Raw genomic sequence first — 19,981 nt, forward strand, 5'->3', positions numbered from 1 at the left:
CAGAAAGAATCTTTACAAATATATCAAAGTAATATGATTTTTTGAAATAGAATGGAAAATTGACGATAGCTGAGAAAATAGGAGTGTTTATAAATGAATACATCGTCATTTGCATAACTCTCTTTGGTGGCCTTCATGATGGCTAACGGCTTGACACAATTCATTCTAGCTTTAGGATGTGAAGTGAAGGAATTAGTGACCTCTTTCACTGCGGAAGAAGGCTCTATGGAAATTATTTGCAAATTGTGAGTAAAGATTTTACTGGTTCTCTACATAATGCAACAAGTAAGTATCAATGTGTACTGCATGACATCTATTTAATGTGTGTTTTATTATAATAGAAATTAAAACTCCCTTGCACTAAGAAGTGAAATTAATTTACCTGTAGTAACAGATTGTTTATTTTCAGAGGAAAGAACCTGGCATCGATTCTTGTTCCTGTTGTTCAGGAAAGTCACATTTTCTGGAATAAGAGGAACTCATATTTAAAATATTATCATAGATGATAAATCCTCATTGTTCCATATTGGCATAAAAATGTTCCTTTAAACTGAAAAAAATCACTCTCCAAAACATTTTCTCCTCCTAGGATAACATTTAGTGATATGAGCGTAATTGAAAAACAAATATAAGGATAGCGTGCCCGTGTCTTTTTGGTGATATGACATGAACTTTATGCTTCAACAGAAGGTAAATTTTAGTTGTAATGTGGGATAACAACGAAAAAAATGGTACTGTTAAGGAGGCTTTATTTTATCCTTGCCATTCAAATACAAGTGGGAGCAACTTAAAATAAATACATAGGTAGTTTTTAACTGCAATGTTTTGTCAATAAAATAAAATAACTTTTAAAAGTTATAATGAGTTGCCAGGGCAGGGGAGGAGTAAGGGTGAAGTTTACAGTGGAACATAAACTAAGTAAATTTAGGAAATGGTGTATTCTGCTAAAGTAGTAAACTTTGTAAAATGTTGTTCCAAAAAAAAAAAAACTGTCAAATAAGTAACAAATTTATCTTTGTGAAGTAAAAATTAAGATAAATTAAAAATAATATTTTTTGACATTTCAAAATCTCATTTAGGTACTTTGCTCTACCTGTTAAAAAAAACTGCTCAAAACCTTCTCTCACTTTTTTTCTTTTATTTGGGAATACAAGTCGAAATTACATTAATGTTGTAGAGACAGAATTTCCACAATGCAAGTTGATTTCTGGGCTTAGACTATCTACTCTCAGAGGAACACAATGAAAGAGACTGAGCTGCTGTTATTCAGGGTCTGCAATGCCATTATTTATTAAATTGACCTGCATCCCAATTTTGCCCTGGGCTGTTGTGATTTGTACCGGTTGTCCTAGTGTACTTATTAATATTGACCTCGTTTTATTCTCAAAAGTATCCAGATTGGACAATAAGTTATATGGTCACTCTATTTAGTTAATATTTGAGGCATACTTTTTATGTTTCTACCAGTGCAAACATAATTCTTGTAAGCAAACGTATAAAAGAAGTGCCCATTTTTCAAACGAAGAAACTAAGCCTTCACATCAATAAGTGATTCATGCAATCCAGGAGCAAACCCCAAATTGTTGACTCAGAAGTCTACATCTTTCTATTCACAGAGCCACACAGACTTTTCAGTAATTGCTAAACGAATAATGAAGTGAAACACCGTGTTAGATATCTGAATGAAAGAGTAAATGGTAGGACTGCAGCACTGTGAATCTATTGAATCTAAACTTCTAAATAAATTAAGTCAACCAGATTAACTTGCCTATTTCATAAATATGGATAATTTTTGTATTGCTTCCTAAATACCTAAGCCTCAACTGTATCAGAAAGCAGCAAAAGGCATAACAAAAAACAAACAAAATAAACAAACAAAAAAAATCTTTCTAGATGTTCACTATGAATGGGGTAGTAGGTTTACTTTAAGATAGAACATTTTAACTCAATGAAGATCTCCAAGAATGGTTCCGTGTTCCCCAACCTCACAGTGTCCCAAAAGTGTCCTCTGTATACATGGGCTTATTCAGTTTATGTTGTTTTCCTTATTTACATATTTTAATCTAACAATAAATTCTGAATTCTACATGGGAAAGTACCTTGAGATTTAATAAGCATTCAATGCAATTCTAATGACATATCCTGTATTATATGTAAACCCTTCTATTTTTTTTTTTTTTTTTGAGACGGAGTCTCGCTCTGCCGCCCAGGCTGGAGTGCTGTGGCCGGATCTCAGCTCACTGCAAGCTCCGCCTCCCGGGTTCACGCCATTCTCCTGCCTCAGCCTCCTGAGTAGCTGGGACTACAGGCGCCCGCCACCTCACCCGGCTAGTTTTTTTGTATTTTTTAGTAGAGACAGGGTTTCACCGTGTTAGCCAGGATGGTCTCGATCTCCTGACCTCGTGATCCGCCCGTCTCGGCCTCCCAAAGTGCTGGGATTACAGGCTTGAGCCACCGCGCCCGGCGTAAACCTTTCTATTGTTATATAACTTCATTTTATTTGAGAACTGACAACATAGAGATGTTATCTAAGGAGGCTGGTTTTCCAGACAAGGACTCCTCAATTGTAAAACTAAGGCATTTCAGTAAAAAATCTGTAACACTGGCAGCTCACGCTCCTGATAGCTATGATGCCTATAATATATGAACACAGGTACAACAATATGTACTATGTCTTTATCTCTATTCATTATCTATCTATCTATCTATCTATCTATCTATCTATCTATCATCTGTGTATCCATTTTTCTTTCTCTCTATCTAGTCATTCAGGTAATAAAACGTGAACTAAAAGTACTAATTTTGCTTTAGTTCAGAGCTCTCTAAGGGACTAGAGAACTGTTTATATCTCTTTTAACCTATCTTTTTGCATCTACTTATAATATCAGGAAAGGTAGCTGTGGGCCAAATTGAAAGTCCCATTTCAGATTAAAAGACTCACTAGACAAAAGACTGACAGACCCTGAAAAGTTAACTACAACAGCGGTTTTCAATTCCATCTGTGCATCAGCATCTCCTGCAGAAGATGGGAAACCCCAGACCGGAGCCAGAATCTCTGGGAGGAAGCTCTGATATATTACCTTTAAATATATCACAACAGACATGTGGCTCATAGTGAAAAACTAATAAGATAAATTGAAAAAGAAGAGTTTTGGCTATAGAAAATTAAACTGCAGTATCAGCATTAAAATTTGTATCAAGTAAGATTATGATTGTAATCGACACCAGAAACGCCCAAGTAAGTGTTTTGAACTATAAGATTATACATTAAAAAATAGAAATAAAAACACAAAGAAAGAAAATGGTAAATATGGAGGAAATAGAGATTAAAATTAAAACTATTTGAGATTTTTGATATTGAAATTATCAGAAAATGAGAAACTACAAACTTTATGACATATGAATTATATCATAATAATGCTGGTATATCAAAGAGAAATATAAGGTAATAAACTTCATAATTAATTCACTAATGATATTTAAAAATAGACTGGGCATATGAAAAAAAGCTCAAAATTACTGATCATTAGAGAAATGCAAATCAAAACCACAATGAGATACCATCTCACACCAGTGAGAATGGCTACTATTAAAAAGTCAAAAAATAACAGATGCTGGCGATGTTGCAGAGAAAAAGGAACATTGTTGTTGGGAATGGAAATTAGTTCAACTATTGTGGAAAGCAGTGTGGCAACTCCTCAAAGAGCTAAAAACAGAAGCACCATTCAATCTAGCAGTCGCATTACTGGGTATATCCCCAGAGGAATATAAATCATTCTCCTCTGAAGACACATGCACACCTATGTTCACTACAGCACTATTCACAATAGTAGAGACACAGAATTAACCTAAATGCCCATCAGTGGTAAACTGGATAAAGAAAATTTGGTACCTATGCACCATGGAATACTGTGCAGCCATAACAAAGAAAGAGATCATGTCTTTTGCAGGAACATGGATGGAGCAGGAGGCCATCATCCTTAGCAAATTAACACAGATACAGAAAACCAAATACTGCATGTTCACAATTATAAGTTGGAGCTTAACGGTGAGAACATATGGACACAAAGAGGGAACAACAAACACTGGGGCCTCCTTAAGGATGGAGGAAGGAAGGAGGGAGAGGATTAGGAGCACTATTGGGTACTAGGCTTAATACCGGGGCGATGAAATATTCTGTACAACAAACTCTTGTCACATGAATTTACCTATATAGCATACCTGCTCATGTACCCCTGAACCTAACAGTTTTTTTAAAAAAAAAATAGAGCTTGGTAGGCGTGTAACTTCTTGATTTTTCTATGATTTAACATATCACAAAAGCTCCTTTTCCACCTCATGTTAGATAGTCATAAGCAATTCAAGTTAAACTCAATTATTTCAGTATTCTTTGTCACTTCAAGTTTATGCTTAGGGAGCTCAAGAAGTTTGCCTTTCACTTCTCTATAGAATTTTCTTTTCTAAGAGGTTGTATGACCGCTATATATAAGGAGGAAGGAGCAAAGCCCCTGGCCTGTGGATGTGCTCTGTCCTCTGCTGAGATCCTATTCTCCAAACTTTCAGGCAGAGAGCTTCTTGTTACCCCAAACCCCATTCTGGTCACTAGCTTTATGGTCCAATTTAATTTCTTCTCTAGATTCTTCTAATCACAATTATAAAACATCCTCAGAGCCATTTGCTTTCTGTTCCTTAACTTCCACTCTCTGCCAGTTAAGGAAATAGGAGATTGCTCCTCTTATCTGACCTATCTGTGAGGACGTTACAAATCTATGTTCCTTGCCCTAGGAGATTTGGGGAGATTTTTAGGTTTCCTAGATGATCATGTATGAACACACAATAAGTCTTAGCTATTCTTTGGTTCCTGACATCCTTTCTTTTCATTGCTCCATACTGTGGCTAATTTTGAGACGAAAGAGCTGCTTTGCCAGATCTCATTAGTGTCTAGCCCTTTGGTTTCCTCCTCAGACTTTCCCCATGTTTCACTGCAAAATTTTCATTTAGTTTGGACAAAGGGGAAAAGAAGGATGGGAAAAAATAGTCCCACTTCCTAAAAGATCATTCAAAATCTTTACTTGGTTTATACTATGGTCTGAATGTATGTGTCCCCCCCAAAATTCATATGTTGAAACTTAAACCCCAATGTGATAATATTAAGAGGTGTGACCTTTGGGGGTGATTGGGTCCTAAGGGCTGTGGCCCGATGAATGGGATTAATGTCTTTGTAAAAGAGGCCTGAGGGAGCTTGTGAGGCCTTCCTTTTTACCATGTGAGGATGCAGACTTGGTTACAGCAGCCCAAATAGACTGAGGTAGCTTACCACTAGATCTTAACATTTGAAGTTATAAACCAATAATTGTTACATCTTTAATCTCTGATTCTACTTTCTCCCCATTCAGGAAAACATATATTGCCATTCCTTTTCTATTTTTTTTCTTTTTTAAGACAGAGTTTCACTCTTGTCACCCAGGCTGGAGTGCAATGGCACGATCTTGGCTCACTGCAACCTCCACCTCCCGGGTTCAAGTGATTCTCCTGCCTCAGCCTCTCAAGTAGCTGGGATTACAAGTATGCACCAGCACATCTAGCTAATTTTGTATTTTTAGTAGAGATGGGTTTCGCCATGTTGATCAGGCTGATCTCGAACTCCTGACCTCAAATGATCTACCTGCCTTGCCCTCCCAAAGTGCTGGTATTACAGGCATTAGCCACCACACCTAGCCTCATGTATTGTCATTTCAATAAAAATAAACGTGGAAAAATATTTCATTTCAATGAAAGTAAATATGAAAATTTAAATAAAATACAAATGAGAAAAATACATTACAGTTAATTAACCAAAACATTCAAAACAGTCTCTCTCACTCTCCCTCTCACTGTGCGTATGTATGCATGTGTGTGTGTGTGCGTGTGTGTGTGTGTGTGTGTGTGACAGAGAGTGAGAGAGAGAGAGAGAGAGAGAGAGAGACAGAGACTGGGTATAAATTATGGTAAGTACTAACCAGAAAGTTTTTTATTAATGAAAATAGAGACAGAATTAATTACAAAGTTTAAAAAATTAGATTTTAAGGTATTCTCAGTGTAACACTGAATATGTGTGTGATCTTGGTTATGTTTGGTTGGTGGAAATACAATGTAAGAAATTAGTAGATATGCACAAACAATTTTTGTTAATAGAAAGTTGTGTTTCTATCAACAAGATATTTGGAGACTCTGGAATGGGAAATATATAGATTCATATGGCTACAAGAAAAAGGGAGAATCTGGTGCTGAGTTTGGGAGACATTTATCTATAGGATATATTCGATAGAAGAGTTTGAATTTTGAATCACAAAGAAATTCAATGAATCTGAAAATTAAAATTCAGAACCTTATTTTAAAATTGAGATGTGATTTTTGTTTTTAATTTGGATATGATAAGACCTAGTTCAATAAACCAAACATGTATTTATCCACATTTTTTCACCTCTCACGCTTGTTGGCATTGCTGTTTAGAAGTAAGTCTAGAGTAGAAAATGTCTGTGCACATGCCAGTGTTGGCATTTCAGTGAGTCTGGTTTGGTGATGATTTTGTGCCTCTGCTTGTTTTACCTGCTCCTTCCCACAGCGAAAGAGGTCTGATTCCACACAAAGAGGACTGGATGGGAGCTCGATCAAATTTGTTTTCTTACTGATGGTTATACGATCACAGGACTATTGAAGAGTTATGCACTGGGGGTTTTCACTTCAGTTTTTGTTCACAATTCGTGAGACTGCAGGGAGAACATGTTTTGTACTCTACCTGAAATGAGAAATGAAGACTGTGAACTGCTGAAGAATATTGGAGGAGGAAATTAGACAGATAAAGCTTAAATTCAGCAGTTTGACAAGCTAAAACTTGATAACTACACACAAAAAGGGAAGTCTGAAAAAAAATCCATAGCTTTCTGAAGAACATGGAAAAATAGTCAAGAGAAATGTGAATGCATAAATATAAAATTTCCCAGAAGAAAATCATTTTTTTACAACAAAATTGTCAGTGTGTTAGTGGGCTATTTGAACTGTTAAATCTAGAGTACGTTTTCAAAGTACAATTTCTGATTCTAGGAGAAAAGGAATCATTTTTAAAAAAGAATTGGCCATTTGTGAAAAAGAAAATTAATAGTTCAAGGAAAACAGACATGGTTACCTTTTAAACATAAAAACGGAGGCTTTTAATTCTTATGTAAATTTAATTTTTAAAGACTTTAATATGTTATTCCAAGTTTTGATTAAAAATTGCTACTTTTCTGAAAAAATAACTTTGCTTTATAAAATATTATTACTCATCCACTTGTTCATTAAATTATCAGTAAGCAGCTGCCAGACAAGGTGCTAGGGTCTTTTTCACAAGATGAATGAACTCAAGTTATTCAGAGACAAGAATGAAGAGAGACATATTATTAAAATTTTAACACAATGTGAAAATTGCTTTCATTATTCAATTTAAAGTATTTTTGAGTGCTTATTTAGCTTCAAGCTTTATATCATGAGTGGGGATAGAGTTTGATATATAGATATGTATGAGAGAGGCCGGGAGCAGTGGCTCACACCTGTAATCCCAGCACTTTGGGAGGGCGAAGTGGGCCGATTACTTGAGGTCAGGAGTTCAAGGCCAGCCTGGCCAACATAGTGAAAACCCATCTCTATAAAAATAAAAATATTAGCCAGATGTGGTAGCATGCGCCTGTAATTCCAGTTCCTTGGGAGGGTGAGACAGAAGAATCGCTTGAAAACAGGAGACAGAGATTGCAGTGAACTGGGATTGCGCCACTGCACTCCATCCTGGGCAACAGAGTGAGACTCTGTCTCAACAACAACAACAACAACAAAATAAAAAAGAGAGAGAGATGTGCGAGAGAGTGAAGGAGAGATGTATAAACAATGAAATTACGTAAATCCTATGCAAAAATGAGGCAGGTGGGAAGGACTCCTTGGAAAAACTCCAGCTGACCTGCGCACCGGGGTGGAGACTCAGCAAGTTCCGGTGGATTTTGCAGCAGGGAGGAGCCTGGCCCCTCCTCTTCCTGTGTGGAAGCTGGGATTCAAACTGCGAGGCGGGAATTGCACCAGCAGGGACTCTGGCTTTGTAGAGAGTCTATGTTTCCCCCCTTTTTTACTTTTTTTTTCAATAAATCCCATTTTTCTCACTCCTCAAATCATCTGCTAGCCTAACTCTGGCTGGTGTTTTTTGTTTGTTTGTTTGTTTCTTTTTTTTTTGGCAGTATGACTAGAGCATATGACAGGGAATTTGTAGGGACCGTAATGTTAGGGTCACCCCAACCAGACTGTTCCCTCTCCCTTCCCATGGGTCTTACAATGCAGTCCTTTGTGACATCCACACAGCTCTCCCAGGGCTAAAGACAACCCCCCATTCACTGACCCCTCCAGTAACTGTTTGTCCAGTTACAGGATGCGGTTAAGATGTCTGTTCACCTCGCAAAACAAAGCTGGCAAAAAACTCCAGGATGCGGTCAAGACACCTGCACACCCAACTCAGCTCCCCGCCTCTGACCCTGTTCCTCGCCCTATAAAGCCCTGCAATAGTCCGTAAGCAGGGCTGCCTCCTCTGCTTTTGTCAGGAGGTAGCCCGGCAGGACTGACAATAAATCAGCTTGCCTGAACTCGGCTGTCCTTCCAATTATCCCTTACAGGTAAAATGCAGAAAATGAAGGTTTTTGTATACCCTTAGGGGAAACGTTTTAAGCAGGGAAGAGGAAGACAAACTGATCTGGAATCCTAGGACTGGAGGATAACCAAATTATAATGGCAGTTTGTCTTATATGCCCCCCACCGAACAGAAGAAGGCCACACAGGCCAAGTGTTTCCCAGCCCATAATCTAGCAAAAGAAGGTGGCTCAGAAAGGATTAAGCCTCCCTTGGATCAAATGCAAGTCCCTCCGACAATACCAAGCAAGATTCCACCAGCAAGAGGAATCAATCAGGACCCAGTAAACAGAGGGGCCAGTAGAAGCGCTCTCCCACCAGGCTCATCCTGAAACCCTACTCCTACATCCAGGAGTACCCAGGTAGCTGTGCACCAACCAGCAAGGGGCACCTCGCCATAACAGGAGCACAGCTACCTGGGTATTTCTGGATGTGGGGATGGGGTTTCCGGATGTAGACTAGACCAAGAAATATATTATAAAATACTCCAGTAAGTAAGTTCACCAAGGCTGCAGGTTACAAGATCAACAAACAAAACTTAATCACAATTTGTATGCTAACAAGGAATATTTAGAAATTGAAATTAAAACTCAGCTACCATTTACAATCATTCCAAAGAAAATTTACTACTTAGATATTAATATAACAAAACATGTACAGAATTGGCATGGTGAAAACTTCAAAATGTTAATAAGATAAATTTTTTAAAATCAAATACTGAGAGATTAAAACATTCAACATAGTAAAGGTGCCAAATCTCCCCAAATTGTGTTACATTAGTTTATTGCAAAAGTCATTGCAGTTTTTACCATTAAAAGTAATCCCATTAAAAAAAAAAAACAAAAAAAAAAAAACGCAATTACTTTGGCACCAACAAGTGTAAGCTACTATGAATATTGATATGCAGGTTTTTGCATAAACATAAGTTTTTAGTTGTACAAACACCTAAAAGTAGAGTGGCTGGGTTGATAGTGAGAGTATAATGAACTGCCAAATAGTCCACATGTGCTGTACTATTTCCTAACACCTGTATTTGAATGTTCCAGTTTGTCTACATTCTTGCCAGCACTTGGTATTTTGAGTAGTTTTTAGCCACTCTAAGAGATTTGTTGTGGTATCTAGTTGAGTTTAATTTGCATTTCACTAATGACTAATAATATTGAATATCTTTGATAAGCATATTTGACATTTATGTATATTCTTCGGTGGAATGTCTGCTGAAATATTTTGCCTAGTTTGTATTGTTTTTTGTATTTTTTACTGAATTTTAAGAGTTCTCAATGTATGCCAAATACAAGTCAGAGAGAATTCATAAAGATAATAGAACTATTTAATAAAAAGGTGATAGCCATATAGATAGCATTGTAAAACTGCAAATGAGGATTTTTACATAATACAAATTGAAACTGGGGAAACAGTATTATCTTTTGTTGTTACGTTGCTTTTTTTTTTTTTTTTTTTTTAGATATGGTCTTGCTTTGTCACCTAGGCCAGAGAGCAGTGGTGTGATCATACCTCAGCCTCCTGAGTAGCAGGGATTATAGGCTTGCACCATGACACTCGCGAATGGTTTTTAATTTATTTGGTAAGATGGAGTCTCACTATATTGCCCAACCTGGTCTTGAACTCCTAGCCTCAAGCAATCCTCCCCCGTCAGCCTCCCAAATGTTGTTTTTAATACTGTTTTAGAGTGTCAATACTCTGAGTTTAAAAACTAGTATTTTAATGGAAAACATAACTCATCTGTCCTTATACTTTTACCTTATTAAATCTTCATAGTTAAATATATATCTTATTTTTAGAACTTGAGATAATTAAATAATATTTATATAATTTAATAATATTGACAACTAGGAGAAGTTTCTTTAGGCTAAGTAAACTTGTGTACTTATGACTAGAAGGCAGGGAAATGGTCTGAGCATCAGTCTGAAGCATCATCGATATGGTTTCTTCTTTCATAAAATGGGAATGATAATAGTAATGTCTACCTCATATGGTGGTTTGGGAAGTTAAGTAGGATAAACCAGGTTAAATATTTAGGGCAATGACTACCATTTTTTTACTTATTTAATACATAATTGTTATTATGATTATTTTACAATACTTTAAGATACTTCAATGGTTTTGCAAATCTCTACTTTACTCTATCTGTATAAAGACCCATACTCCTTTTTTTACAACAAATAGGAAATAAAGGATATAATTTTAAAAAATGATTTTGGGAAAGCTGACTTTCATTAGAGTGTGTCTGAAGCAGTGTTGTTATTGTGTGATCCCATATCAGAAGCATCTGTACCTGATACTTTGTTTCTATTTGTCTTTCAGCAAGCAAGGAAAACAGAAAGCACCCACTGTGATTTTCTAGTTATTTTTCTAAGCCTTCTCAAACAATTATTATCATCGATTTTCATCTAGCATCTTATATTCTGTCTGGTCCACTTCTTTGTTTCTCAGGAGCACAAGTCTTTACGTAACCACGTGGGTAGCCACTTCCTTTTTCCTTTGAAATGGATCCTTCTCCTGGCGTCTTAATTTTGGCACAAGTATAAGAGTCATGCAGACTCTCAGATTTAATAATGTAAAACAAATTCTGTCAGACAACATTTGAATTGGATGGTTCTGAAAGGGAAAACTGCATAGTTTAAAGTGACTTCCTCTATCACATTGTAAGGTATTTCCTTTCTTCCTTTCTTTAATAAAAGAACCATTTAATTACTCCTCTATGTCTTAGCCATGGAGGCGTGGCTATATGACAGAAGAGGCAGATGGTCATGACATTTTAAATATTTTTAATATAAACTTTGTTTTTTAAAAGCGTTTTAATTTACAGAAAAAAAATGCAAAGAAAGCACAGCGTTTCCATATATCTCCATACCCAGTTTCTCCTATTAGAAACATCTTACATTATATAATACATGTTTCACAATGAAAGAACCAATATTCACAACTCATTATTAAATGCATGAATTTTGTCAGATTTCCTTAATTTTTTCCTAATGTCTATTTGTGGTTCCAAGGTCCCAGCCAGGACACCACATTACAATTAGTCATGTCTTGAATTTTCAGTTTCTTTGGCTACGGCAGTTTTGCCCTTTCCTTGTTTTTAACGACCGTGACAATCTTGAGGAGCATTGGGAAGGTGTTTTGTAGAATGTTCCTCAATTAGTCTTAGAGGTTGCCTTTTTGCAGTTTTTTTATGGTTAGAATAATTTACACATATTTGGAAGGCCACAAAGGTAAAGTGCCTTTTATCATATCAAGGCAACTGCTATCGACATTCCTAGTCACAGTTAATGTTGGCCTTCATCATCGGGCTTAGGTAGTGTTTGTCCATTTCTCTAATGTAAAGTTACTCTTTCCGTTTTCCACATTGTAGCCTTTGAAAGGGTGTCACCTTGCATAGCCCACATGGAAGAAGTGGAGAATTATGCTTCTCCAGACTCCTAACATACAACAGTCTTTCAATGGTCTTTTAACTGCCTTTCTAAAATCTCATATAATTGAAATGATATACCAAGTAGACTTTTCAGACTGGCTTTTTTCACCTACTTAAGTTTCATCCATGTCTTTTGCACTTAAGTTTCATCCATGCACTTAAGTTTCATCCATGTCTTTTCATTGCTTAATGGTTCATTTCTTTTTATCACTAAACAGGATCCATTGTACTGATATATCATAGTTTGTTTATTCATTAGCATACTGAAACCCATCTTGTGACTTACACTTTCTGATGATTATGAATAAAGCTGCTATATACATTAACATGCAGGTTTTTGTGTAGACATAAGTTTTCAAATCAGTTCCATTAATATCCAAGAGTATAATTTCTGGATGTTGAGGTATGACTATGTCTAACTTTGTAAGTAACTCCCAAGCTGTCTTCCAAAACTAGCAATGAATGAGAGTTCCTGTTGCACTGCATCCTTACCAGATATTGATATTGTCCAATTTTTTAAATGTTAACCTCTTTAGCAAGTGTGTAGCAGCATCTTGTCTTAACTTGCAATTTCCTAATGACAAATGTCTTGATAATATTTTCCTATGCTTATTTGCCATCTGTACATGTTCTTTGATGACGTGTCTGTCAGGTATTTTGCTCATTTTTCAATTGAGTTGTTAAGTATGATTTACAATAAAGTCATTTATTTGGTATGTTGCATATTTCCCTCAGTCTGTGACTACTTTGTTCATTCTCTTAACAGTATCTTCTATCCTGAAAATGAAGGAAATTGCCGCCTTCTCACAGAAGATTGAGCTCAAAGAATTCATGAAGATAGAGAAGCTGAGAAGAAGTGGTCTTGGGAAGAATGACTTCTTGCAGAGCTGCTCTTCTAGCCTGTTAGCCCCCTGAAGAAGCACTTGTCAAGCAGAGTGTGAGGACTTAGACACAGAAACCAGTAGTAGTGAAACATCAGATGACCATGCCTGGAGGTAGGCATATAAATACTCACGGTTACATCCGACCCAGTAGACTGGGGTTGTGTGTTTAGCAAGGATGCACAAGAAAGTTTCTTCTTTTCTCTTTCTTATGTTGCTGAATACTTCAGGAACAAGGAAAAAAAAAAAATCGTATCCCAAAGAGAGAGTGATTGGTTTGTTCAGATTTTGTTGCTGTTCTTCCCTGCTATCTGATTAATAAAAAGAAGTATGTGTGGTGGAAAATATTTTTTAAAGAGAGAGAGAGAGATACATATATCTCATGCACAGTATATAGGGAGTGATGCAAATGTAGGAGCTGGCAGTGCAGAGAGGAGACATTGGTCTGAAGAAACAGCTCCTAATAGCTTATGGGGCACTCACCCTGTGCTCAAGCAATCATCGTCATTGACAAAGTGGCCATTTAAGTTATAATTGTATTAAATTAGGCCGGGCACGGTGGCTCATGCCTGTAATCCCAGCACTTTGGGAGGCCGGGGTGGGTGGATCACGAGGTCAGGAGTTCAAGATCAACCTGGCCAACATGGTGAAATCCTGTCTGTACTAAAAGTACAAAAATTAGCTGGGTGTGGTGGGGCAGGCCTGTAATCCCAGTTACAATGGGTGGCTGAGCCAGGAGAATCACTTGAACTCGGGAGGCAGAGGTTGCAGTGAGCCAAGATCGCGCCACTGCACTCCAGACTAGGCAACAGAGCGAGACTACAACTCAAAAAAATAATAATAATAAATTAATTAACTAATGCTGATAATTTGAATACTTTATTTGGGGAGTTTGAGTAACTTTAACTCCTCACCAAGTATATGTGTTTTTTTGGTTTTGGTTTTGTTTCTTTTTTCTTTTGGGTTGATCTGTAACATATTTGAGTATAGGAAATAGTGGGTTATTCTTTTGGCCTTGCTATTCAGGGTGAATTATAAAATATAAATTTTTGTGAGATTTCAAAGATTATATTTCAAAGATTATATTCAAAGATAACATTGCTTACAGATTTAAAAGATGTGATTATCACAAGAATGTGATAGTGGGGGGATAAAATAAGAGAATATTTTCAAGATAAAAATATTTGTTTTATAAAAATAAAATTAAAATGGTTTCAAATATTTCAAATGGTAACTTTCTCTACCCACTGTCACAGCCATGAGGGTCTCTCTCTTACCTCTTCACAATGATAACTTGGTGGGGTTCCCAGAAGTAAAAACCCACAAAAGTATGGAAGCCTCCATAAATGGCACCTCTGAGTCTCTTATGCTCATGCTAATTGAAACTCAGCCTCATCAAAAAGCTTCAGCAGTTTAGAAGAATTACCTTATAAATGTTATTACCAGTTTATGGCTTCAGAAACTTCTCCTCCAAATAAGCAGACTCCAGTTATGACCCTCTGTATTTGCCTGTCTCCAGATTTCAGGATGATTATTTGCTTTATGACTTCAGTTCTCTAATGAGTCCAAGAAAATTCATTGATTTCAGTTTGTTCAGCATTTTTTTCTCTTGTTGAAAGAGTGTGTATAACATTCAAGTTGATAAGATATTCTCATCAACACAATTTTTAAAAAATGTATTTTGTTTACAACTTGTTTATTAAGAGTTTATAGTGGCAGTTACATTATGCTTCTTAATGTTCCTGCTGACAGACCTTTATTTCAATTTTATATATGATTTAAATTTGTCTTCATATTGGAAATGTTTAAGGAATTTTGATACTTACATTCACTTTCATAAAACCAAGATCTCAAAGGTTAAAAAGAATCATCAACTAATTTAGTAGTTAGAGACTCAATAGAGCGATTTCAATTGAGTCTGAACACTAAATTAATTGTTATAATACCTGATGAGTCTGACTTCCTAATGTCTCATTTCTTTATCTTATCATTCCACATTTTGAACTACATACAACAATGAAAATCATTTGAAAATTTACCTATAGCTTGGAAGAAATTGTAAAATTTAACCACACATGTGTGTGTGCATACATGTGCACACACACACAACTTATTCCCGCAGGTATTTCCTGTAGCAGTTAATAATACACCTTCCATATATTACATATTTAGTAAAGCTTTTAAAAATGATTCAATTTATGTAAATTATGTACACAATTATGTACACAGAAAGCATATAAACCTTTTATTGAGATGGGAAACTGATGGATCAAAATGTATACGAGTTGACATTATTAGCCACTATCCTTAAGGTGTACATCAGTCTAACCTGGTAACATATCCCTGTCTACTTTTTGGATAATAAGCAGTGGGCTTTTGTGCATCCATCTGGAAATTGGTTGTTGGGGACCATTCAACGATCTGGTTTTAGCCAAAATGCCCTTATGGGTTTGTCAGATAATATTATAATTCTTTGGCACCATGTACCAAGAGTAATCCAGCAACAGGAAATGAAATTCATTTTCTCGCTAATGTTGGTTGAGTACAGAGGCCAGTTTGTCCTACATGTGTGGGTAATGTCACATACCTTTTAAAAAAGATTTCACTTGGGGCCACCAGAAGCCATTTTAAGTGGACCAGAGGTGATTTTCATATTATGGCTTTTATTTCTCTTGTTGAAAAATTATATGTAACGTTTGGGTTGATTGGCTGTTTTCATAAATACAGGTTTTTAAAAATGCATTTTGTTTACATCTTCTTTCTTAATCTTGTTTACACTCATCTTGTTTATACTCTCTGGTGACAATTCCATTGTACTTATTATTCTATTTTTCTTACTCTGGAACCAAAGACTGGCATAGTATAATATTCTCTTTGAACTTCTTCAAAAATGTGGTCTCTGAGTGTTGTGGGTTAGGGATCTTGGTGAGAACTGCCTGTTGGTGTAATGATCAATCGACATTTTCTTTTGCTTTGATGATGTCCCTTTTTGAATTGATATCCACCTTGATAATAATCAACTTCTTAGGAACCATTAGAGTTATTAAAATACCTTTAATCTGCTAATCATTCTAAATTAGGGTTTCTACTTATGTTAAACACCTTTATTTTCTCTGAAGCTTTTCAAAATCATGAGCTATCCCAAAACATTTCTACTATGAGTCTATAAACCTTCTTCCCTTTATTCATCCAGCAAGCTATGGGAATAAAGCAATTCTGTCATCTAGGCATATTTTTATCTCTGGAAAGGGGTCAAAATGGTGAGTTAAAATTTTTTCCAGTATATCCTGCCTGATATTTTCTGGTTTCATTCTTAGGATATGACCTACAAACAAATCAAGATGAAATCTGGATTTCTGGGCATGCTTTAATAAATTTATTAGGGGGGTTTAATAAATCTACTAGATATTTAGGAAGCAGCGGTTAGAGGTCCATGAACTTCCCTCTTCTAATGGAAGAAGAGTAATAGTATTTAAAGTATTACAGTGACGAACGGAAACGTGGAAAGAAGAAAACAATACAATTTTAGAAAGCAAGCCTACTTTGTTAGGAAATACTGCATATTTTTAAAGGGCAGCAAAGACTGGCAAAATAAGGAACCATTAATTTTAAGGTAGAAAATAAAACTATGTTAGTAGAGGCCTCCATCAAGTTTCCACTCCTGCTTTCAGCTTAAGAAAGTAGGATTTTGACATTGGGTTAGTAGAAAAATAGTTGCATGATACTGGTTTGTGATGATTCCATGAAGTTGAGTTGAAAGAGATATTTGACTTGTTCAGATCTTTTATGTATGAATAGGTAACATGATTCACAATGACACAGAGGTTGTTGAAGGGCTAATTTTTAAAGCATTAAATGCCTATATATCCATAAATTCTCAGATAAGAGATTTCGTTAACAAAGATTTGGTCAAGTGATACAGTACTGTGTCAATTTCTGAAAATCAACGTGGCAGACGGAATAAGAAAATGACTCCTAAAATGCCCAGGTGTGCATGTACTTGTATAATCCTCCTCCCTTGAATGTAAGTAGGATCTTCGAATATGATAAATGTCACTTGAGTGATTGGATTATGTAACACAGAAAAGGTGAAAGGGTTTTGCCGCTGTAGCTGAGATCTCTGATTAGTTGACTTTGATTCAAAAGGGACATTATTCTGGATGGGAACTGATTTAATTGGGGGAAAGCTATAAAAGTAAAAGAATCTGTAGCTAGCCTTAAAGAGAAAGAGCTGTATTGAAAGCTTCCAGTAAATATGGGGAGCCTCTAAAAGGAGATGACCTCAATGCTACAACCACAAGTAACTAAATTCTACCAACAACGTTAATGAGCTTGGAAGAGGAATTTGAGCTCCAGAGGAGAATTGCAACATGGCTAATACCTTGATTTGAGCTTGTGAGACCCTGAACAAAGGACCTAGTTAAGCCTTACCCAAACTCCTCATCCTCAGAAACTGTGGTGTGGTAACTGCATGTTGGTTTATGCATCTAACTCTGTGCTAATTTAATATCTAGCAAGAGAAAATGAATACACTTGGAAACCCATTGTTGGCTATAGTGAGTGAGACCCAAAGAATCATCTCTAAAATCTCTTAGTTACTAACTGGAAAAATTCTGAATGGTTATGATCTTTCAGGAGAGAGAAATTTACCTCCTTGGGATATATACTGTAGATGATACACTTTACTTTGAGAAAAAAAATTTGGTTCCCATCAGAAAGTTTATAGACTATTAGAGATAAAACAAGTAATTAGATAGATGGAGTCAGTCCTAGAGCTCAGCTAAACTTCAGAATACCACAAATTATGGTAGAATATAGGGAAATGTAAGTTCCTCGAGGCCCTGATTAAAGACTTTTACAAATTAAGACAATGTCTCAATAAACCCTAAGTCATAACTACCAGTGTACATTATTGATTTTCTCAGGAGAAAGCAAACTGATGACTGTGAATTAAACAGATGCTAAAGGAACAGAAAACAGATTTACAGCTGTAAAATATGCAACTTCATTATCCACCAAAGATAAAAGAATATTTGAATTTGTTACTCCAGAGAAGTGGGAGATTATTATTATATGTATACTCCTGAGATTCTGAACAAATTTATATCACTGCCCTGTGGTTTTTTTTTTTCTTTTTTTTTTCTTTTAACTTAGAGAAGTACTACAAGGAATGGTACAAAGTTTCATTTTCATTTCTCAATTCAGTTTTCATCTATTGATTTTAGTGCTTTGTTAGGCCTTGGTTTTAGAGGATATAGTGCAAGTTTGGGCAGATATTTGGAGGGTTTAGTCTGAAACTGATAGATTAAGCCTAAATAGTATTACAAAATCAGCTTAATCTATGCCCAGAAGTATGACTACTTCTTTGACCTTCAATTTGTGTAAAGAGTACAGGTAAGGCAAAGTTTAAATAGCTATAACCTGCTTGTGATCGAGGGCATCCTCAGGAAATGTGCAGGAACAGGCCATCAGGAGAGCTTTTATTTTACAGGAGATACTCGCACCACCCCATTTGGTTAGTGGATGTGATGTCACAAAGGAGGAAAGAATGTTTCTCAATTAAGAGTGTGAGGGCGACAGTTATGTGCTGGGGCATGCAAAGTGTTTGAGGGTTATTTAGAGGTACCCGGCACCTGATAGTTATTCAGTCCCAAGGAGAAGTCGGGTAACAATGTCAAGATGTATGGCAGATGTCACAGGGCCTATCAACCAAAATGTTGACATTTTTTTCTTTAATAATTAGAGAACGTTGCCTTTATTCAATGAAAGGACATTGAGCTCTTTATTACCCCTTGCAGAAACTTCATTAATTACCCCATTTGTATTTGTTCCCTTTTGTTTCCTAGCTGAAAGAGTGAAATTATTTTTCCTATACTCTTTCAGTTTAAAGTGTATAAAACTGTCTTTTTCAAGAATAATCTAGGGTTTAACAACTATAGTGTTTTTACATGAATCCCAAAGCAAACAGCATCTTTAGAAATTCTCAACATATAGACCATTGTTGCAGTTGTTTTTTCATTTATTTTTAATTTTTTAATAATTAAATCTTTAAAGAATAGTTGCAAAGATTGTAGTGTTTTCATATATGCTTCATTTAGCTTCCCCTAATGTTAACATTTTGAATAACCGTGATACATTAATTAAATGTAAAAAAATTACCATCAGTATAATACTATTAACTAAGTTACAGACTTCATTAGGATTTCTCTGTATTTTCCACTATCTTTTTTTTTGTTTGTTTTTTCATTTCCGGGATCCAGTCCAGGTTAATCAGATTACTAAGTCATCTTGTTTCCTTAGTTTCCTCCAGTTTGTGACGGTTTCTCAGTTTTTCCTTGTTGTTCATTACCAATACACTTTGAAGGCATTTTGCAGAATGACCCTCGATACGGGTTTCCGTGGTTTCTCGTAATGCAACTGAGGTATGGATTTTGTGAAGAATATCATTTAAAGCCTTTTTCTAATATGTCAAGGAAACTTGATATCAACATGATTTATTATTAGAGATGGCTTGCTTTGACACCACAGTTAAGTTAGCGACTGATTTCTCCACTAGAAAGCTGCCTTTTGTCTCTTTCCTGCGCTATTCATTAGAAGCTTCTTGGTAAGTCTAGTCCACCCTCAAGCTCCACCATGGAGAGAAGAGTGTCAAAGAATTTACAGGCATATGTTTAAACCATCATAGTACTTAATAAATATTTTGGGGAGATATTTTCAGGCTCTGAAAAAATCCTGTTGACTTATTTCTGACATTCTTCTACGTTCACCATTTGTAAAGAAGCTTTTTCCTTTCTTCATCAATTAATTTATTTGATTATTTGTATCAGTATGGACACGTGTTTATTTCATCTAATGGGCAGTAATTCAATAATAGCATTGCTTATTTTGTTACTCAAGTTGTTCTAGGGTTGCCTTTGGGAGACTTTTGAAGTTTCAGGTTAACTCTTGGATTACTTTGACATGCCCTATGTATTCATCTATA

At 35.9% G+C, this 19,981-nt stretch overlaps 1 protein-coding gene across 4 annotated transcripts in view; it reads right to left on the reverse strand.

The window, feature by feature from the left end:
• Nucleotides 1-18,507, reverse strand: part of LOC105466643 (ADAM metallopeptidase domain 29) — a 65,533-nt gene extending 47,026 nt beyond the window's left edge. For 2 of the 4 annotated variants that reach the window (XM_011715712.2, XM_071092817.1), the window contains exons 1-2: nt 18,421-18,507; nt 6,589-6,778 (exon numbers count right to left, since the gene is read on the reverse strand). The gene's annotated coding sequence lies outside the window, so the exon portion shown is untranslated. Of the gene's footprint in view, nt 1-382; nt 464-6,588; nt 6,779-18,420 lie in introns of all 4 variants that reach the window. The other 2 variants (XM_011715713.2, XM_071092818.1) reach the window with 2 other exon arrangements.
• Nucleotides 18,508-19,981: the final 1,474 nt, after the last annotated feature.

The sequence above is a fragment of the Macaca nemestrina genome, chromosome 3, assembly GCF_043159975.1.
Source record: "Macaca nemestrina isolate mMacNem1 chromosome 3, mMacNem.hap1, whole genome shotgun sequence".
Classification (NCBI taxonomy): Eukaryota; Metazoa; Chordata; class Mammalia; order Primates; family Cercopithecidae; genus Macaca; species Macaca nemestrina.